Source organism: Spermophilus citellus (genome assembly GCF_964194105.1).
Source record: "Spermophilus citellus genome assembly, chromosome: 1".
Classification (NCBI taxonomy): domain Eukaryota; kingdom Metazoa; phylum Chordata; class Mammalia; order Rodentia; family Sciuridae; genus Spermophilus; species Spermophilus citellus.
The window spans coordinates 32,230,344-32,253,969 of record NC_138182.1 but is presented as its reverse complement, the minus strand read 5'-3'; the positions used below and the strand labels follow the sequence as shown (position 1 = coordinate 32,253,969).

Genomic DNA, 23,626 nt, shown 5'->3' with positions numbered 1-23,626 from the left:
GATGTCAGCCAATTACCAATGAAGCCTTCCAAGTAAGAAAAACTTAAGGGGAAAAAAAATGAAAACAAAATGAGGTCCATGTGGCCTTTTTTTTTTTTTTTTTTTGGATAAAAATCTAAACTGACCTCATTCAAAAATGGAGGTTACTTGGGTCATTTTGAGACCTCCTGATTGTTCTTTAAAAATTTACAACAACTATTGTTGTTACTACTAGTTTTTGGAGTACTTCATTGTTTTCAAAATACTTTCATGCCCATAATTCTCAGAAATACCCAGTAAGGAAACTAGTATGAGCATCTTAAAAAGAATCAAACTGGTTTCTTTGGAAATTGTGTTATTTTCGATGGGTCAGAAGAAAACAACCTAGTTAGTAAGTTGTTGGACTAAAGAAGACTTTTTCAGGTGTTATGAAACCAGTGTGAATGGTCACATTCTGAGCTTCCTTGGATACTTAAAAAATTAATTTTTAAGAAAATAGCAAGCTTCTAGAATCATAATTCACTTCTACATTTCTCCCGCACACCAGATATAAAGGTGGATCTCTAAGAATTCTTTGTGACTAGCCAGTTGCAGTAAAGGCAGGCATTTTGTTGAAGCATATGTGATAATCATAATTAATTTCCACTGCTGGTAAATATTATAGCTTTGCAATTTTAAACCCTGCCATTTATTTTTTAGATTATGTAGGTTGCAGGTCACTATGGAATGCACATAACCAGTTAAATACTATCACTGCTCTTAGAATGATGGGAGGGAACATTCAAATAAGAGACAGGCCACAACAGTAAAGCAACACAAAAATAGGGGTTGATGTGGTAGCACTGCAGGACTAAACACAGGTACCAATGTGGGAAGAGGTGCGTGGTTCAGGGACAGGTAAGATGCACCTATTTTTTTTGAAAGGAGTTGAACTTGGTAAGTAGAGGAGGTGGGAAAGGGAATGTTGGGGAAGGGAATAGAGCATCTGTGAGGTGGACCTGGGATAGGGAGCCAACACCAACATGGGGAAGATAGAACAGAAGTAATTTTCTATCATTTTCTTGATAACGGAATGTTGCTTTCAGAGCAAGCATCATTGTTTTCACAAGGCTGGACATTGGGGCCTTAGGATAAAAGCCAAAATCCACTTTAACTCATTAAGTCATGTTCTCATTGAAGAAAGACTCTTCAGTAGTGGATGTATTCTTGATTTTTCCATTTCTTGTCTTTGTTTCTGTAACATGTTGGCAAATGTATCTTAATTTGGATTCAGGAAGAAAGTTGCATTTAAAAGGAATCACAAGAAGCTTTCTCCTCCGGTTTATTGAAGATAATATTTTCCAAGCATTATTTTTCTGGAGTCTACTCTTCAGCAAAGCTTAGTGCTTCATTTATTATTCCATCAGTGCTCAAGAGTAATGCTAAGTTATCTCATGGGATTATTAAGAGGATTAAATTGCTATAATGTAATGTGAAAACTGTGTACACCAAAAAATATGCTGTAGACCACCTTATAGTGATATTTTATTGTTTAAATGATATATTATCTTATTTATTTTTAAATATAAAACTTTATAGCTTTTACCCACCTTCTGTATTTGGAAATAGTAACATAAATTTCATTTGTTTTTCCTTTGTTTGGCTTATTTTTACATTATCCTGGAATTCATCCAAACCAGTTCCGTGTGTTTTGAAGGACTGTGTCCTTGTAGCACCCATCACTCATGCTCTTGGAAAGAGGATTCAAAATGCCATTTTGAAACTAGTAAAATGAAGTTTGGATTTATTCCTCTGCATCTTCTCAATGCATTCCAGAAGTTTATTGTGGAGGATACGTTTAATTTGAATTATTGTTTCTTATGCCTGAGGTCATGAGAAGTTTTGTTTTGTTTTAAGCTCTCTATTGATGAGGTTAACTAGTCAAGTACAGGTTTGAGGTAAAATTATTAACATTGTGTGTTAGGCTATGCTCTACCAAGATTCAGACAAAGAAAAAACTTAAGAGTAGAATTAAAAATCTAAGACTTTAATTTTGAGATGGTAAAAGCTGTATTCTATGACTTTAACATAGAAGTCACCCCAAGCTGAATTAAGATTTATTTAGAAAAGCTTGTATTCACTGAATACCAAGCAGTTCTTTTTATTGTGGCTTTGTGTAAAGGGTTTAGGATTGATTTAAATGGCCTCTTATTTATGACTTGAGACCAAGACACTGTACAGCCAGCCAAAACTATGTACAGTGTCAAGAAGCATTTTTAACTAGACAGAGAAATTTATCTGTGTTCCTCTGCTTGCAGTCAGCCAGGTCATTTACTGCCAGAAGAATAGGAACAGTATGTCTTTACAGGCTTGCAAATTTGGCTTTTTTTTATAACTATAAATTTTAAAGAATCTTAATATAAAATGTTGGAATTCAAACATGGTATTGTGGATTTTTAAAATGTCCATCTGTTTGGCCATATTTCATGATTATGTTCTTCTCCAAACTTAATATTTTTCTTTCTACACCTTAAAAATGTGTACACTGTTATATATGGAGGTGTTCTTTTTTTGCTTCCTATATCTAGACTGCTAACTTTTCCTTTCCACCTAAAGCAGATATCCATCTCACCTACAAAACATCTGGCTGAAGAAAACAAATTTGTGTTCTTTGAGGGTGGAAGGATGCTTCGCATTGGGTGTGGTGATTCTGTAGGGAGTAGCAGAGAATTCTCTGCACCCTGTCATCTCCTAGGACAGCAGGGCACCCTTAGAGAAGCGGATTGGAAACCTAATGGGAAGTCAGAGCCTGCACCGTGACTGCCTTCAGGAAGCTAGAGCATTGGCATGGTACAGAGACTCGCTCTCAACGCTGTTTAATATCTTACTTTCTGAATTATGATGCAAAAATAGAAATAAAAAAGAAAGAGTAGAAAAGAAGGCTGTGGTAGCACAGAGTCTTTCCAGACCTCCCACTCTATGATGGAAGAGGATGTATGTGCCTCATTTATTTAGGCTCTGCTGAGTTCACTACAGTACCCCTAAATGAATGAAAGCTGTAGAGAGCAGAGTGCTAGGGGTCACTTTCAAGGCCAGTATATCTTTTTTCACACTGTGTAAGATCTCTTTGGGAGAGTGGTGTCATTTGGAATCATTTTGCGGTTCAGGAAATTAGCATTGTTCCCAGTGACTAACTAGGGTGTGTGTGTGTGTGTGTGTGTGTGTGTGTGTGTGTATGTATCCTCTATTCTCTTTCTATAATATAATGACATAGTTTTTTTCCTTTTTACAATATAATTGCAATGATTATTTAATTGTAGATTATTTATGTTTCTGGGAAATTTTAAAACCATGTGTCAAATTGTGTGTCTTTATTCCGCCTACTTGCTTTTATGGTTGGTTCAAGGAGGAGCTTTGGTTTCCACATTAGTCATTGTCTGCAAAGTTGTCTTCCCAAACCATTCTTCCTTCCTAGACTCCTTTTAATCTTATACAGGGTGATAACCCAAATTCCCAGTGGTCGGAACACAAGCTGAGATGACTTGGTTGCTTGTACCTGGCACATTTGACCATAACATCTCATCTACTCCTCACAATCGCCCTTCCAGAAGGGCACCGTTATTATCCCCACTTTATATATGAGTAAACTGAGGCACACAGAGGTTAAGTCCTATAATTCAGATCACATAGTAGGTGGTGGAGGTGGGATTTACACTTGGGTAATTTCTCTAGGAAACCTTAGGCATTATTAGTCTGGCACAGGTAGCTGAGAAACCTATTCATTAGTCTGCCACAGTCTGTTTATTTTCTTCAACTATTACATATTTGCAGTCTGTTTAATGTCAAGAATTCGAGAAAGCTCTCTTGTTTTTAACAGAAGAGTGATTATTTGGAGCATTTCCAGCATTATTTAGAAATCTGGATGGATCATTAGCTCCATTGCCTTCCATGTTGAATCACATTAGAAAGTAAAAAAGTCACAGTGATGACATTACAACATGTTTTTGCTTGAGAATAAAGTGATGACAGGAGATAGGTACCATCACTATGAAATAAATATGATTTTACACAGATTTTTCATGTTTCATTACTTTCTTTGCTTTGTTTTGCTTGGCTTTCTTTTTTAAATAATAAGATCTGATGTTCCTTGTAAAGACTAGACAAAGGTACCATTTACTTCCTTATTCCCTATCTTTTTATTGACTAAAGTTAAATGAACTTTTGTCATATCAACAACTAAGTGGTGTTTGTGTCAAGCAAGAGCGCATTTATGATTGACAATTCACTGTGCATGTTTCCTTCTGGTTTCTTGTTCCACTGTGATGTATTCAGTGATGTTTAAGGCTTTGTGAGTTTTCAGGTTAGTATATACATCAATTTATCTCATTAGTAAAATCCAGTGGATGCTTCTAATCAAAGCTGTTAATTGCAATAGCATGATTCATGAATTACATTCATCAAATATTATAGGACTTCTTCTTGCTTTTATTATGAGAATTGTTTATAAGACCTTTATTACTTTTCACTTTATCTTTTTATTACAGATTCATTATAGTTGTGAAAATGCCAAAACTTACCCTGCAGGTATTTTTTTTAAAGGTAATAATCTTTTAAATATATTTATCAAACTTTTTTGTGGAGATTTCTTATAACATCCCCAACTCATCATTAATTTAGTCATATAATAAATATTTATTGCCTGAATTTTATGTGCTAAGCTGAGTGCTATTAACTATATAAATAAACCTGTTATTTGAAAACGTTTTAAGGAGGTTGAATTCCCCAGCCATTTTTGTTGTTTATTTTGAGACAGGGTCTTGCAAAGGTGCTTAGGGCCTCAATAAGTTACTGAGACTGGCTTTGATCCTCCTGCCTCAGCCTCTCAAGTTGCTGGGATTATAGGTGTGCACCACTGTGCCTGGCTCTATTCAGCTCTTTTTACATTTTCTTCCAAAGGGGTACCAATGATCTTTCCTCTGAGGGTGAAAAGAAACAAAATTCCCTATTCTGATCATTTCCTAATTTCTGTTAACCAAGTGGGTGGGTGCTCTGGCAGGTGTAGTCTCCTGTGAACTCTTGGGCACACCTGTACTCTTCCTTGGCCACCTTGCCCTTTTCCCAAGTGACCAGTGGGATTTGGTGAGCTTCCCACTGTCTTCTGCAGTACAGGTGAAGCTGGTGTCTGCAGGTTTCCAGAATGCTGAGGAATTCCAGGAGGTGAAACCCTCCAAACTCAGCAAAGGAGTTGGAATATCCAAAGAGAAACCTTAGAAACTGCAGATTATAAGAAGAGAATGTCTCACAAATAAACCAAGATATAATGGTGCACCAGAGTCAGGAAAGAAGTGTACCACACTGGAACTTCTCGAGCAGGAACATACCCTAATAATAGCTTCATTATTACCTTCTGTTGTGCATTAGATAATATTCTGGGGGTGGAGTAACCTTAATGAAAACAACAGAAATTTGTGGTACATCAGGTGTTGGAAAAACACAATTATGTGCTGATACCAGAATGTTTTGAAGGAGCGGCAGGTGAAGAAGTTTTTATTGATACAGAGGGAAGCTTTAGGTTTGAACAGACTGGTAGAGCTTGCTAGTTCCTGCATTCAGAATCTTCATCTTATAGCAGGAACACACATGGGAGAAGAACACCAAAGAGCAAGTTCGATTAGTGATAATAGATGGCATCGCTTTCCTTTTCATCATGACCTTGATGACCATCCCTTTGAACTTGATTACTAACCCAGCAAAATGATCAGCTTTGCAAATAATCACAGATTAGCTGTAATTTTTACCAAATGACAACAAAGATTGATAAAAAATCAGGCCTTGCTAGTTCCCGCATTAGGGGAGAGTTGGGGACATGCTGTTACAATATGGCTAATTTTTCAATGGGACAGAAAGCAAAGGTTGGCAACATTGTACAAATCACCAAGCAGAAAGGAATCTACAGTACTGTTTCAGATCACAAACCTCAGGGATTTGGAGACGCTGTTGCCACAGAAGGTTCACTGAGTATCCAGAAAAGGTCATGAAAACCAGAGGAAGAACAGTAACCCAAAAACAAATCCAAAGTATACAAATATATTGATGTGAAATTAAAAATCATAATGAGTCTCCAGTCCTTGAACTTAGTAAGAGTGCATACTTTTTCTTTCATATATTTTGAAAATGACCAGAATCTAACTGAAGCCCATGATCTAGCATCCTATGAGGTAGAGAAGTCTCAAATCTCTGTTCTTCAGCTCCTCTAATGTCCCTGGGACCCTGGTAGGCACTGGACCTCCAATTTGAGAAGTGTTCAGTTGGAATTTTCCAAGGTATCTAAGAATCAAATCCAAAGGCACTTTGTAGTGTCCTCGTGATGTTGAGGGAGTTTTCTGCTGATAAAAGTTAATAACAGTTATCATAGCTTAGATGATGAAAATCATGATCAATATCAAAATAATTTTATTTCCACATGCACGTAATTCTGTATTGACTCCAGGCATGTAGAATGAAAAAGACATTGAACCTGTTCTCATGCAGTTCTTGGCAACATATTACAAACAGGCAGCTGAAGGACATCAGTTGCAGGTGTCTGCAAACGACTACACAAAGACCTTGGCATTATCTGTGGTCACCTAGGAATAGGGCTAAGTTTTCAGATGACAGTTGGGTAAAGATTATTGACTTTTGCCATTAAGAGACCTCATAGTGACCTAAACTTATTTTTGAGTTGGAATGTCAAATTTGAATGGTGATTTTGCTTATTCAAGTTAGATCAAGTGTTGCCTGGGAGAAGTTTCCACAGTGACTCCTATCTAGGGTCAGTTCTCTGTTGGTTTTTAATCTGCACCATCAGACTTTACATTTACCACGAATCACATTGACATCATCCTCATAGCTATGATTTGAGTGTTTTTGCATGCCAGGCAGGCATTTTATGTAATTATCTCTGATTATCACTAAAGTTCTGCTTCAAGGTACCCTTATTCCCATATTAAGGATCAAGCAGTGGGCTAAATTTTCAAAGGGGAAACTGAAGTGCTAGTTGAGATTCAAAATAGAAACCATCTGGATGCAGGCCCCAGGTCCTAATCCCTCAAGCACAGATGGAGCTTCCTTCTATTTTTCTCCATTTGGTTTCTGTTGCTGTGGACCTTGGTTGCTACTCTGTATTGTTGAGAAGTGGTTCATTTATTTTAATCACTTAACAATGATATATTGGGCTCTTAGTTTTGGCAATTGATCAATACCCAAGACAGTAAGTGTCTGCCCTGCAATGCACATTCAGGTGAGTACCAGGGAACATTCATTTGATGGGAAGGCTTGGGTGAAGAGAGATGATTTAGAGTTCTCTGAATCTTTTTATGCAGATCTTAGATGATCTTCAAAAAAAAAAAAACATCTGCAATCCCTAGACCTCTCAGAATTAAATACAGCGTTTCTTCAATATCAAAGCCATCATACAAATAAATGTCAGTGCTTCCATTTAAGAGTGACATTTTAAAATAACAGGGAGCTCAGTTGAAGTGTGAATCACAACCAGGGTGCATCATATTGTACCTGACAGAAGCATTCCACATGTAGACAGCATTCTCAGAAGGCTGCTTAATAGATTAAAAGTCTGAAAAATAGGACTTCTGGGTTTCCAAGGAGTTGTGGTGACTTACACGGTATTTTATGAAAGATGACATGTTGATGGTGGATGTTGAAGTTTACTATGCTGGGACTTAGTGCCAAAAAATCTCTGGCTGCCACTTAGTTTTGAGTAGATGCAAGGTAACTATATTAAATGTTTGGTTGTTTTAGAGTATTGATGTGTTGGGCTTCCTGTCAAGCACTAAATTGAGCCAAACTGCATTCACACATCTTCACTGTTTTGCCTTCTTTAAACCAGAAGCTCTTTCTGCCAGATTTTTCCAGCTAGAATATTATTCTTATTAAGTGTCGTGGGTTGGTATATACTGCTAGAATTATTTGTGAATCATTCTTTGGGCAGAAAAGGGACAGTAGCTAAAACAAAAGAATCCAAATGAAAAATTTTGGAGAACTGAGACTTGTAAATGTTTTACTTATAGTTTTAACGCCCTCTAAGTACTCTGAAGTGAAGCCATTTGTTGTGGTGAACAATCACCTGTCTAATCCTCTGATTTCAGAAAAGAAAGGTTAACCTGCCTTATGATAACAAAATGACATGTGCAGCAAATTTGTTGTTGTTCTTCTTGGAGATGCTGGAACTGATTTCAGGATTGGAAACTGCAAATAGTCACAGATGAGAATTCCAGTTCTCCATTTAAGGAAGATATTGTTGGGTTAGTTGGTTCTCTGTTGCTCTGAATTTTCTGTTGTTCTTTGCTGGTGATGTCAATTTTAAGAATTCTATCCAGCTTTACTGCCTCACAGCCCCTTCCCACTCCCTTCATCACTACATGTGCTTTCTCATAGACTGAGGGATCCTGTAAGTCTGCCTTTATCTGAAATCTTGAACGTATTATGCCCAATCCCAAGTACTTCTTCCCCCATATGGACTTTGCAATCTGTGCATGTCATTCATCACAACTGACAATGATTGCTTCCTCACCTAGCCCTTGGACCACCTGTTCCAGCCTTTGTAGCTATTGTGTTCTGTGTTTTCCATTTGGATTCTTTTGTTTTAGCTACTGTTAAATAAATGTCCTTCATTTATATCAACTATTAACTATTGGTTGGTTATTTTGCTGCTCCATGCACCTGTTGAGTACAAACTTAAGTACTAAGTATGATTGTGCACAAGTGTATCTGAGCCACTCAATACAAATACACACAAACATTACTCACATAGTAGTATGTAAATAAAAATTGATGATGATGTGTTTATCAGGAAAGTAAAATACATAGTGTCTGTGTTTGGTAAACATCTATAAATCTATTTGCATACTTAAGAAGGACCCAGTGATTAGTTGTTCTGATCATGAGACTGATATAATGGGACAAAGCATGCCCTCTAGTCATCATACCTTTGAATCTGTGAAGTTGGTATTTAAAAGATAATAGTCAACTCTGTTGGATATGAAAGATAATCCAGGATACCATAGAAAATAAATGGTCAAATGCATTATTGGTTAATGGGCATTTTATTATACTAAGAAAATAGAATTTAGACCAAAAACACATGTTCAAGTATAGATAATTCATAGGAATTAGATATAGATATTCTACTTAGAAAAATTTTAAATTATCTTTATTATGGAGAACATCATATACTAATGTTAGTACTTTGTCAGACTGTAGGGTGTTTTGAAAATCAGAAGAGACTAGCCAGCTATTATTATTCTCAACAGTGTAACAAAATGGGTTTTCTTATTCTGACTGGTTGTAGTGCATCTTTTTAAGCACCACTTGTGACAGTTGGGGTTAAGTGTCACACTGTGAGCCAGCCAGAATCTGCTGCCCATTCCTCCCCCACTTCTAGGTGTTCAAGTTCTCCATAGTCTGGAGTTATATCCCTCCCCTAAGGTAAGTAGATTTCTTTCCCGTGAAGCTGGCAGCTGGTCACTGGGGTCTCAGAGAGAAAACAATTTCCTGGAGGGATGAAGACCTTGATTATATTTGCAGGCCCACTGTGATGATTTCACAGAATACTGGTTTATAAATTGCTTTTGGTTTCTTGGGAGAGAGGTATTATATGAATGCCAAGTTTCTAACCTTCAGATTTCTCTACGCAGCAATAAAGCATGTGTGTTTCTGTGAGAAGGGGTAATGGGTAAGAAAGTGGAGAGGTGCTAGAGGTAGCAGCCACAGGAAGCTTTAGTTCTCATCTGTCTTCTCATGTCTATACACGATGGCATCATCCTGGGGTGTTGCCTCTAATATTATTCTTTTTCCTCATCAGCAGTTTTCTCAAAACTTTATTTTTTTTTTGTTAGTCAGCTTTTCATTGCTCTAACCAAAATAACTGACAAGAGCAAAAGCTTATTTTGGGCTCATGGTTTTAGAGGTTGCAGGCTCTGGTCAGCCAGCATCATAACTCTGGGGCCATCATGGCAGAAAGACATGGTAGAGGAAAGCTGCTCACCTGGAGTCAGCCAGAAGGCCAAGAGAGTGCTCCACCCACCAGGGACAAAATATAAATCTCAAAGGCACAGCTCCAGTTGCCTGCTTCCTTCAGATCCACACTACCTGCCTATAGTTGCCACCCAGAGCAGTGGTCCTTTCAAATTATGGATTCATCAAATGAATCAATCCACTGGTCAGGTTATGGTTCTTGTAATCTAATCATCTCACCTTTAAACAATCCTGCATTTTGTCTAACACCTCAGTTTTGGGGGGGGGGGACACCTCCTTTCCAAATCATAGCAATATCCCTACCATCATGATAGATGGGGTCTAATGATGGACTTTGCGAAGCATGACTTATTATCTAATTTGCAGAGGTCATTCCAACAATTCCAAACCCCCAGAAGAGTCTTCTTCCTATAAAAATAGACTTTGGAGACTGGATAATTTTTTAATAAAAGTATTTAAATCAATCATATATCACTTTATCTACCCATTTTGGCCATAGATAAATGTTGATCAAGTTAGTAGATTTTCTGATCATTAAAATCTATTCCTGAGAAAAGTAAGGGAGCCTGAACCTCATTCTTCATCTATTCAGGGAGTTCCAGTTCTATATCATTGATTGAAAGAATTATATAAACATAAAAACCAAATGCCCAATCAAGTCCTCTCAGTGGCTTTCCCTACCACTGGGGTCTTCATTCCTCTGAGCTTCAAATTGGTGAAATGATTTTGGCTACTCATTTATCTTCAAATATCCACCCAAATATAAAATTCCTGGGTCTAATTTTGTGATATACTTAAATCTTTGCATGCCATAATCTTATTTCAGGCTTTTCTTAGACATGTTGACCCCTGATATCCTCATCTTCTATATCTCATCAACCTATGTCTAGAACTTTTTTCTAGAATTAATTCCCAACCTGTATCTAAAACTGCCTCATTATCCTCAATTAATGCTTTACTCCAGCTAACTTCTGGTGTTAGCTGCACATTTCTTAATTTGCCTTCTGATTAACATCTCCCTCTCATCCCTGGGACCTGATACTACCTTTGGCACTTGTCTCTGGCTTTCATCCCCTGCTAAAATTCATTCTTGCTCCTCACATGGCCTTTCCCTTGGTTACTCTGGGAAAATTTCCCTTCCTCAGTCTATCAGGCTCCCAGAACCCTGTCCTGTGTCAGACACTTGTGGACAGTGTTATAAGAAAGAAAGCCTTGTCTGGTGAATGGGAATCTGACACTATTCCCCTCCATGGAGATGGTGCTACATGTGTACTTGATGAAATTCCACCTTTCTTTAAAAACCTGGTTCAAATCCCATCTGCTTCATTAAGTTTGTCAGTTCCACCAACTCACAGGTTTCTGTCTCTTCTCTAGAGCACTTATGAACTGTCCTAGACTCTTCATACTTACTGTTATTATTCAGAATATGGCTATGCACTAGGATGAAGAAAAGGAGTTATTTATGTACAGCTAATCTTATCCTCCAAAACATCTAGAATATTTTGAATGCAGAAGTCATATTATGCATCTTCACATTCTATATGGCCTTTATCCAAGGGCTGATCATTTAACACAATGGTAATCATGACCAGCAAACTCTGTAAACCTTTTAAAAAGCAGAGTGGTCATGAGAAGAAAGATAAGCTCAGTGTGAAAACAGAGATTTGAAATTTCTATCCCCAACCCCATGTCTTATTCTGCAAGCTAGAAAGCAGGCTGGTTGCAAAGTATGGCTTTTATCTATTCCATAAATCCAATATCCTGAATCTGGCCCACGTCTGAACTCTGCACAGGCTGAAAGCTGCATAATTTTTCATGTTCGCATAAAGCAAGATCTAAGAAAAGACCCAGATCTCATTAAAGAAGCATTGTGAACAAGCAAAAATATTCCAGGTAATTTTACAGTGGAGTTTTTATTCTTTACTTACAAACTGACTGTATAACCAATTGATGTCTTCCTTTAATAGTCCTCATTTCTAGTGTGGTGTACGTACGTTTGAGTAAGCAATTGCTAATATTTTAGAGAGTAAGTTCTCTGGAGCTTTTAAAATCTCATTTGTACCTTCAGATTTTAGAGAAAGGAAAGTAAAATTTGGAGTGAAGTCACTCCCTGAAAAGAATAAATCCTTCAGAAGGGAATGAAAAGGGGTGGGGAGTGGTGTTACTGTCCATGGTTCTGACTTAGTTTTACCACCAGGGAAGAAAGATTCATTTGTGGAACATGCCACTGATTGTGGTTTACAGAGCCAAAATAAACAGACAAACAAACAAACAAACAAACAAACAAACAATCCCTCCCCAAAAAACAAAAGAACAACAACAACAAAACCAGCAGTAATAATATAACTGCTTTGAAACTGTACTAAAACTTTAAATATCATCTATATTTCATATATATATTTGTCTTGAGTATGAGTGTGCCTACCTAGGGGTGACTCGTGGTCTTGGTTCCAGAATAATATGTTTTGATCTTAAAGGTTTGTATACTATGCTGAAATTGTGTTTGAAAGAAAAAGGAAGACATATATGTTTATACATACATGAATACACACATATTCATTCATACGTATACATATTTTCATTATATACTTTTGAATGTACTTTAATGCTCTAATAGTTAATTTTTAAAGGTTAATAATTTATTTTAATACTATTTATGAAATTCTATAATAAACTAGTGCTGTTTTAAGATCAAAATAAAAGACTGTTACCAGCCTTAACCTAGAATGATCCAGCAAGATTTAAAGAAATTAGAAGGAAGTTTTGATAGTTCTGCAGTTGACCCCCAGGCATACAGTGTGACATGGATTTATGACAAGGATTTGTGATATATTAAATTGTTATATTTAATACAAGTAGAGAAGATAATTTGAACACCAGTATACCAGTGTTCTCTAGGAAGCCCTATCAAAGAAGCACTAGGGAATACTGTTACCTTTCCCCTTATCATCCCAAAATCCCCAAAGGGAAAGAGTAATATGAAATCTATTAAGATGGACTAGATACTGAGTTCATGCCTCAGTTTATGGAAAGAAAGGGAGCTGGCTGATCAGGAACACCAGTGTGAGACAGTTCATATTCTCCTGCTGGTTTTGTAATAGGGATCAATGGCTGAGCTATAACTAGAAGATTGATGACAAGAGCAGAAGGCAGAGGAGCAAAGTCCATGATATCTCAAATCTGAGGGGAAATTGCAAAACCTATTCTGTTAGTGCATCGAGCTTGGTGTGCCAAAAACCAAAACATTATTTCTCCATTTACTTGCCCTCTCTCCTGCATGATCCCCCCTCCATGAACCCCCTTTTCTTCTGGCCACCTAGGCTCAAAGGCTCTGATTCTTTTCTAATTTATCTCCTTTTTTGCTTTCAAGTGAACCTAGTAGGCAGTTTGTCAAATCTGTCTCTCATATCTGCCTGTTCTCATAAATCCTCATGCAATCCCTTATTGTCTTTATGATCTCTCACAGAGATGAGTACATGCGGTAGTATCATAAAGTGGGAACTCTGGTGCTACAGTCAGATTCCTGGGGCCATATCCCTACCACACCATTTGGTAATGTGGGAAAGGTTACAGCAAGATACAGTCTCTTCTAAGCTTCAGTTTCCTCATCTCTTAAACAGACAAAAATCATAGCAGCTGCTTCACTTTTTTCAGGCCTCTGCTCACATCCAGTCTCTTTAGAAAGGTTGTATCTGATCAACCTGTCTAAAATAGACTTCCCATCACTTTTCCCTTCACCCTACTCTATTTTCCTTTTGAAAATTTATGACCATTTGATATTCTTATCAAGTATGTGTTTCTTTAGTTGTTTGCATGTATTCTAACCTAGAATGTGATTTCCATGAAGAAAAAAATCCTGCCTAAGGTTTTATTTATTGCTGTATCCCAGTATTCCTAAAGAATATTTGTATCACAAGCTCTTGAAGAATTATTGGAGCATGGTGGGTACTCAATAATGTATTAAGATTCAGTTCATTGTGAGAATTAAATGAAATCATGTGTCAAAGTGTCTGTCCAGAAAGTGTAAGCTTTCAGTCTCCATCACTGTTTTCTCCTCTATTCAATCCTAGGCTACACTAATAATTTAATATTACCAAACAATATTCTGATTAAGTCTATTACTAGCTTCCCATTGCTCCCTACCAACTAGAATGAAAGTTTCTCAGCTCATTCTTCAGTTATCACCATAATAAGAACCCAGCTATGTTGTGAAGATTTTGAAATTGTATGCTACCTACAAGCTAACAACTTAGACTATAGTAGTTTTATAGATACTAGCCAGAGACATGAGTCTCCTGGATCAGAGACAAAAGACTTTGACTCATGGCATATTGGGCAATAGGAGCTTCATATTTTTATTGGTTCTCCCCATTAGTCCCATGAGGGTGATGGGGAGTAGCCCAGAGGAATGCTGAGCATTTGGTGGAGTTGGATCATTGCTAAGAAAGTCCAGGCTTAGAAAATTCCAGTCTTATAAGAGGGGCACTATCAAACCTTTGCCCCAGAAGGATATGACATACTTATTATTCTGGTAAGGAAACAAATATGCCATCTATTCTAAAAAGAGGCATTACTGCCATCTTTTATGACTGTTTTCTCTATGCACATTTGAGAAGATAATCTGGGACAAAAGCTATCATGATGACATGTAAAGTATCATGGAGAATTTCCACTCAACTCTTCTATACTTATTTTCTGTGACTCTTAATGCTAACCTTACATTACAGAGAGCTACAGCACACGTTATTTCCCTTTGTGTTATAAAGTTTGCTGACTTTAGGCCTTAGTGTATGCCTGTCATTCTAACATTATCCAAGTAAAATCTCATGTTTAAGCCCCTTCTTTTCCCCTATATATCTACATATCTTGCTTATTCACTTCCTTAAATTCTGTATTTAAAGGCCCTCCTGATCTCTCTCTCTCTCTCTCTCTCTCTCTCTCTCTCTCTCTCTCTCTCTCTCTCTCTCACACACACACACACACACACACACACACACACACACACACAAACTTGTTTATAGTCTCTTCCCCTCTAGAATCTAAACTCTTTGAAAGTAAATACTTTGAATATTTAATATTCTACTATAACCTCAACTCCCAAACTGTACCTGGCACATAGTTGGGGGTATATAAGTACTGGCTGGCTCTGTATGTTAGTTTTGTATTTCACTTTCTCCATGGCTCTTTCTAGGTTTATTACATGGAATGTGATCTCTCCATTTGCTGAATCCAAGTTCTTACTTGAATTGTCCTCTGTTATGATGATTTGTCCTGTACCTCATGGATATACAATCTCCCCCTCATTAGACTGTGAGCTTCTTCAGAGCAGAGCTTCTCTCTCATTCTACTACCTGCTTAGTACCTCATACAGTTCCTTTAGTATAGTGGATACTCAATAATATTAAGGGTATTGCATTTCACTGCAAGTAAAGAGACCAAGTAGCCTGAAATACAACATTTCTTTTCATTCTTATTTACTTAGCTATACACTTGTGTAATTGGAATGCATTCACTAAAAGGATTTGGAGGAAATAACTGATGCCAATTGGTAGAAGTTGGGGGAAACAGAAAACAGATTTTGGCTAAACATGAGGAAAAACAAATGAAAATTTCTAAATATTGTAACTGCCTGAAAGCTAGTAAACACCCCATTCCCAATAAAGCTCAGTCATAGAATTAAGGCTGAGTGACACCGAAGATTACCAGAGTCAAGTACAGAATGGGTGGGGCATATACATGTTTTGTTTAGGGGTTCATAGTCGTTCCCTTGTGCATCTAGTTCTATGACTTATATATGCATATAACCTCATTTACCCAGCATAAAATAAACCCAGATGTATGGTTTCCTTTTTTTCTTTTTTCTCTTTTAAGCTGGGCTTGTCTCTTAAATTCCACAACAGTTTGAATATATCTTATACTTCTCATCTCTTATTTCAGTACAGCCATTCCTCATTATCTATGGGAAACTGGTTCCAGAATGACCAGTAGAGCTAAAATCCATAACTATTTGAGTCTCTTATACAAGATGGCATAATATTTGATATAACATCTGGAATATTCCTCTGTACTTTTAGTTATCTAATACCTAATACAGTGCAAATGGTTGTTATACAAAATTTAGGGAATAATGATAAGAAGTATATGTTTAGTTCATATAATTTCTTTTCCTCTGATATTTTTAATATGTAAAAATCATATTATCATCTAGTACAGTTGTGTACCAGATCAAGCAAGAGAATTAAACCAAAGTTCAGTGCTAGAACAAGTTCAGTGATGGGATATGAGTGGGCAGGTGAGTTTCTCAGGAAGAGAGATTAGAGAATGCTGGTGGGGGTATTTTTAAAATTAAGCCGCCGTAATTATATGCCATCTTTGGAGTGATAGCAATGAGAGGTAAAGTTGGATTCCAAATCATTTAGAAGGCTCAGACTCCCTGAGAATGGCAACCTTTAATTCTAAATAGATAATTTAACTTTTATTAAATGTCATTTTCCCTCTACTTAGTATAGAGCCTTTTTCTGAACAGACCCATTCCCTCCTAAAGTTCTTGTATCATTATCAGTAAACATAGCTCTCTAAATAGCTATCACTATAATAAGTAAGTATTGAAATTCAGAAAGCTGCTACTGAGATAAAAAGGGCATTGTATTTTTAGTCCAAAGAAAGATGAAGTTGAACAGTACCTTAGTGTGCATTCTCAATGTTCTTTGATTTTCTATTACTGTAAAGTAAACTACTACTCTTCTGCTGAAATCTAGGTAATTTCAGAGGAAAAACCAGTGCTAGATGAGATTTAATGAATGAATGGACAGAATGAAAAGAATCTAAAAAACTCATGATTATTAACAAAGGAAAGTGCACATGAAACTGGGGATAAGGATTAAAGGACTGTATTGGGTCTTTTATAATATGAACTGGCAGAAATCAAGTGAGACAAATATAGAATGTATAGTTAAGGGGAAAATATTACTTATACTTGAAGGGAAATAATCCCTTGCTACGTGAAGATGTGAATATGGTCGAGGGGTGAGGTGCTTATGAGGCTACTTATTCAAATGGAGTAATTGGTGAGGTTTGGCATGAGGAACCTTTGATGCTTTCCTTTCTGATATGTTGAAGCACCGCAGATTCCTCAGAGACCTTGATGACCAGATAGTCAGAAATTAAACCATTTAAGATTATGCAAATATGAGCTAGAAGGATTAGTGCCTAAGAAGAGATATTAGAATGTTTTGATTTATGAGTGCTTTTAAATTTTCCCCCATTTTCTAAATTCTTAAATATCTATGGGTTTTGCAGTAAATAGTATGAAAGGCAATGAGCTGTATGTTCCGACTAAACATTTCTTGTGTTTTGCGTGGAGTGACATTTTGTTTTGGGTGGTTTTGCCTCTAGCATCATCCTGCTTGACTAAGCCCTCATCATTGGGGATGACTTGGGGTAAGTTAAGTTTAATTTTTTATGTTTTTCACTTGACTTACTGGCAATCTTTATTCTTACTGGCTTTGAACTAGTCCACTGGAGAGTAGAGGGTCTGTCCTTGAGCCTCTGTGGATCTTTAGGACCTGATATAGTTCCGGACAGGTAGACAGTCCTCAGTAAATATAGAAATGAATTGAATCCAGTTAATCATGAAAGATATAGTGAAGACAGTGTGCATGGGTGAAAATCCCATAATTTGAAGAAAAACTCAAACCTCATGCATTATGGAGGAAGGGATTAACTTAATCCTCAGCTATAAAGGGAAAGCACATTTAAAAAACAAATGAAATAATGGACCTAATCCTCACATGTCAAAACTGCCTGAATGGGTAGATTTTGTGGCAGGATAAGGGGTTTGGCATGGGGATCCTTAAAGGTTGCCAAACAAATTATGATTTTGTCATCTTCTAGTGTTGGTTGGCACTCAGGGGGTTAGAAAAAGTCTTAAAATTAAAATCAGTTCTTCCTGAATCTTGCTGCTGAATTAATTTCTGCTACATCATGATCATTGTTAAAGTTCTACCAGGAGTTTAATACCTATCAATGAATGCCAGATCAGTACACTATGCAGCTGTTGAGACTTCTGTTCAATGATGTGTATATTTAATTCATCGTTACTTTTGTCAGGTAGCTTTTTAGTATATCAAAATATTTGAGGTTGACCAAGAAATTGTATTATTCCTTATTACCCAGACCCAGTTATTTAAAAGATAGTATTAAAAAACAATTATGAATGGGCCAAAAGAATCTAATGATGATAGAAGACTCAGTTATAAAATATAAGTTTAACAATGCTTTAAATGTAGTAGGCACCAATTATTAAGCTGGCATGTACCAACTTGCTTGAGATAAGTTTTTAAATTTCAAGACTATTTTTAGTTGCTAAATTGTCCATGGATTTTCATGGAGGAAATATTTGTACTGTGAAACTCAGCAGTTACTACAAATCAGGACCCCTGCCCCACAAAGAAATGCCAGCCATTAATTATTTATCAGCACTCCACTGGTTGTCAGTCATATTTTTATTGAATGATTTTTAAGCATAATATAGTAGAATGCTTGTTTTAGTTTTCATCACATCTCTACCATTATTGCTACTTTCCTATCTTTTCATAATGGATTTTTAAGGGTAAGGACTAAGACATACTCTTGAAAATACTTTTTAAAAAATAAATATGATTTCAAAGAAAAATAAATTTAAAATTGATCTACACACAATTTTGGCCATTTTTAGCTTAAGATAAAAATTTTCAGAGATTAATCTAATACCCAAAAGATTGAATAAAAGTATAATAGATAATTAGGGCAAGAAACATAATTTTTTTAAGAAACATGAATTTTTATTTAAACGTATTAAATAGCAGTTGGAAAAGAGTTCTGTTAGGCCACATGGGGCAGCCTGGGAGTTGTTAGAAGGCTTGGAGCATTATAATGTAGAATCAGCAAAGAATTCATTTTAGAAAATGATATTTTAGTGGAAGGGATCTGTGCAAGCAAAAAGATTTTCACAATGCATAAATACTTCATAAATATGCATAAATACTACCTGAAAACTTCCTAGATACTTTCAGATATAGGTCATTAGAGTCTGGGGTTAGGTTGATCAACTCTTAGAAAATAATCAGAATATGTTTCTTAAGCAATTACCTAAAATGATGAAGCACAGTAAAAAACAATCTAAAATAATGTGTGGACTCTTCAACTTAGCACCTATAATCAAGCAGTCCAGACAACAAAGGCTTCCTCTTTCTGCAGAACTCTGTTACATTTTGGGGGCTTACTATTGTCTTTGGAACATGTGTGGAGGAGGATAACTTCTCATGGACGTTATGAGATGGAGTTTAAAGGAAGAGACAGAAATAGAATGGGTAAGACAAGGAGAATGAGGTAGATAACTCTAAGTAGGACATTATATGTGAAATCACTCCCTGCACCCCTCCATTCCAACCCAATAACCCTACTGAATAGATTTATGAAGCCAGGCCTACTTTCATACTAGAAGAAGACGGGGAATAAGAGTTTTGGGAACTTTGAAGCGGCTCCTCACAGATTCTGAGAACTTGCTTACAAAAACTCAGTAATAATATAATCATAAACTTGAACTCTTTGAAGGATCTTAGCTATCTCAGACAAGGAAAGACAGAAGTTGGCTTTCCTAAGAGAATATTGCTAATTACTGGTAAAGCTAAAACTAAAATATCTAATTTCTCAACTTAGTGATGTTTCTAGTGTTTTGTGCTTGGACATCACTGAATTGAATGTACACCCTCATTTATTTTAAGGTAACAAATACCCTGGAAGTTATTACTGAGTTGAGTAAAACTGTCTGCTTAATGGCTCATAGGAACTCAGAACTTTGTCACTGTGAGGAAAACAAAGACGGAGAATAGACCATCTTTATCAACAGGGGAATAGTTCAAAACCAGAAAGCTGAAATGTAATCTATATTCCATAAACATGCAGAGGCAAATAAAAACAGAATTACCCAGCGTAAGGTAAAATAGTATTGTCTTCAAGTACCTATTAAGATATATAACAGTTATGGATTCCCTAAGCAATACAAAACAATATTTTATATAAAGTATTTGTTGTTAAACATGCTTCATCCCTGGTCAACTGCTTCCAGTTTTAGCACATGTTCAGTATTGAGTCTATCAGTTGGCTCCAGCATGGCTTTCCAGTATTTTTAACAGACTAGATAAAGAATTGTATATATTTAAGATGCACACCATGATGTTTTGATATATGTGAAATATATATGAGCCATTGTGGATCAAGCTGATTAAAATCTGCATCACTTCACATACTCATCAATTTTTGATGGTGTGAACATTTAAAAATCTATTCTTGGCAATTTTCAAGATTATAACATATTGTTATATAGTCACTCTGCTGTTACAGTAGTACCATTTGTACTCCTTGATCTTTACTTTCCCAATCCTTGCCCAGTTCATGATAGTACCATTCTACCTCTCTGCTTCAATGGAGTTCAGCTTTTTTAGATTCCACATATAAATGAGAACAGGTAGTATTTGTCTTTTAGTGCCTGGCTGATTTCACTTAGTATTATCTCCCCCAGGTTCACCCATATTGTCACAAATGAAAAGATTTTCTTAGATTTAAATCCTGAAAAGTATTTATTTATGCATGTATATTACATTACTTTATTTATTCATTGATGGACACTTAGGTTGTATTGCATTTCTTAGCTACTGTGGATAATACTGCAGAGCACATGGAAGTACTCTGAAATACTGTGGTATTTCAGTGCCTTTCCCTGATCATGTCATGTTGAGCACCTCATACACTTGCCAGTCACTTATATGTATTTCTCTAAGGAATTTGATCCCCTTCATGTGTTTTAAAATCAGGTTACTCATAGTCTTACTATTAGGTTGTTAACATTCCTTTTATACCACATGACATGGAGCTATGGAGTTTAAATGCATATGCAGAAGGGTCTGTGGTTCTGGTGACCCCCTCCATAGGTAGACATGGCTAATTTCATGTCTGAAAATGACTTTCAAACATGTAAACTTGGTTCTTACTTTGCTACCACTACTGGCCTTTTTGTGCCATATTTATGGATTCAGTTTCAAATTTCTATTTCACTCCTTTAGTTTGGTTTCATTAGTCCCAGTCCTTCTCCTTGAAGTTAGCTATTTTGTGTATACAAAGTTACTAAAATTAGGAAATGAAAAGTCATTAACTTTAAAAGAATGGGGTCACCACACACTCCACTGAGGACTCAGATTCTTGGATTCATCTGTTAAGAGGTTGGAGGCAGCCTTTTTGTAGAATGTCCCACTTAAATTTGTTTGCTACCGTTTGTCCTTCCTATGTTCTATGCTGTTTCAGAGATCAGATTTCAGGTGCAGGATTAATGAGATTTCAAAATACTGATTTACTTTATTGGTTTCCTTAAGGATGTGACTTATGGATCTGGATAATACCACAAAGTCATAGAAGTGTTAAGGTATGTTCTAGATTTGGAATTATCTGTTAAACCGCATTCACAAAATTGTCTCCTCTTGGGCACTCTGGCAGCATATTTTATAATCTGCATTAGTTCATTAGAGAATCATAAAGTGATTAGAGAATCATAAAGTGCCATTAAAATTACTTCCGATATTTGCATTGTGATATTTAGTCTCATGTCCTTTACTAAATGTTAGGTGACAAAAAGTATGTTTGCTACTACCAGCTTAACTAAGCAAGGAGGGAAATTCTTATTAGAAATGGAAGTAAATATTTATCCCATCCAGTTCTCAATTTCCTTTACCAATGTAACTTTGTTGTTCTCAGGCCTGCAGAAAGGCAATATATTCTGGCGGGATATCAGGAAGCAAACTGTTAATCTAACCTGGTACTCAATGCAAAAGAGAGAGACAAGAAGGGACCAGGGTCCTAATATTCTTCTCATGAGCACACCCCCAAGGACCTTTTGCTAGGCCCTTTCCTCCAAAGGTTCCACCACCTTTCATGCTACCACAGACTGGAGACCACATCTTTAACATGTGGGCCTTGGGAGACATTCCAGATCCAAACTATAGCAGATACATCTCTCACGAGACAAGTATGGTAAAATGTTAAAAATATACTCTTTTGACATGTATATCTAAAAACAACAAATAAAAAGAAAGAAAAAATGTTAATGGCAGAATCTGATTTTCAGTATATAGATGTTCACTATAAAATTTCTTTCAACTTTACACGTGTTTGAAAATTTCCGTAATACATTTAGAAAAAGAATCATTAATCCCCTAACTTAGCCTAAGAACGAGAATATTATTACTACTTTAGTTGCATTGTAATATGTTTATTCTTATTTCTAGTGAAATAATAAATAAATAAATGTATTCAGAAATCAAACAGTATTCAAAACTTTATTACAGGGCCAGGGTTGTAGCTCAGTGGTAGAGCACTTGCCTAGCATGTGTGAGGCACTGGGTTTGACTTTCAGCACTACATTAAAAAAATAAATTAAATAAAGACATTGTGACCATCTGCAGCTAAATATATTTTTTTTAAAAAACTTTATCACAAAGCACAATATTTGCTTGTCTCACCTTCTGTCCAAATCGTGTTAGTTTAAGTTTTTAAAGTTAATTTTGACTATTTGCTTCTGTATTGCTCTAAGAATACACTTATTCTACTATTTCTTGATTTTTTACTTGTTTTTCTACTTTCTTGGCAAATATGGATTTCTCTCTCTTATATCTCAATTTCCTTACCTCACCCTCCTGCCTTCATGTCACATTTTATATTGCCAAAAGTCAGTGTTTAGATTTATTGCTGAGTAAAGTATTATTCCATAGGTTGAGCATATCTAATCTCAAAATTCAGAATATGAAGTGCTTCAAATATGAAAAAATTTGAGCCTCAATATGTTGCCACAGGTGGAAAATTGCACACCTGACTTCATGTGACAGATCACAGTCAAAATACAGATACACTAAAAATTTTGTATAAAATTACCTTCAAGCTATCTATAAAGTGTATATGAAACATGAATAAATCCCATGCTTAGACTTGGGTCCCATGCCAAGATATCTCATTATGTGTTTGAAAATACTCCAGATTCCAAAAGAAAATCCAAAATCTGGAAGGATTTTGATCCAAGCATTTCAGGTAAGGGATAGGACACTCAACCTGTATTATTGTTTCATTTATTACATAATTTGCTCTTTTTTCTTGTTATTAATTGCTTCTGCTTTAAACATTAATTTTCTATGTGACTGTTCCATTGCTTCTTGAGATATGTTGAACACTAATAAATATTATTTTCTATATGCTTAAATATATCAGAGGGTCTACCAATTACATTTCTTTTTAGATACTTCCCAGGGAGACTCCATTATCCTATTCACTGGTTAGAGGTGAGCTGAAAGCTTTCTCTTCATCACCTTGTGGGAAGGAACTTCTTCCTGACCTTCATAGTTTTCTCCTTTTGAGAGGATCCTACCTCATCTTCCTTACATGAGCCCTTCTTGCTCATATTTCTTCCCATGTGGCTTATTTTGGTTGCTTGTGTTTCTCTCTGGAATCTTTTAGGATCCACTCATTATCTGTGGTATTGTAAAATAGTGTTGTGAAGAACTTGATGTAGATTTTTATCATTGGTGTACTGGATACTCATTAAATCTTAAAATGA

At 36.1% G+C, this 23,626-nt stretch overlaps 1 protein-coding gene and 1 pseudogene across 3 annotated transcripts in view; both read left to right on the top strand.

Annotated features, from left to right (window-relative positions):
- DCLK1 (doublecortin like kinase 1) overlaps window positions 1–23,626 on the top strand; it is a 342,359-nt gene that overhangs the window by 60,019 nt on the left and 258,714 nt on the right. The window lies entirely within an intron of this gene.
- On the top strand, window positions 846–5,703 carry LOC308652037 (DNA repair protein RAD51 homolog 3-like; annotated as a pseudogene). Its single transcript has 2 exons — window positions 846–876; window positions 5,015–5,703. The product of its transcript is annotated as a DNA repair protein RAD51 homolog 3-like (transcript).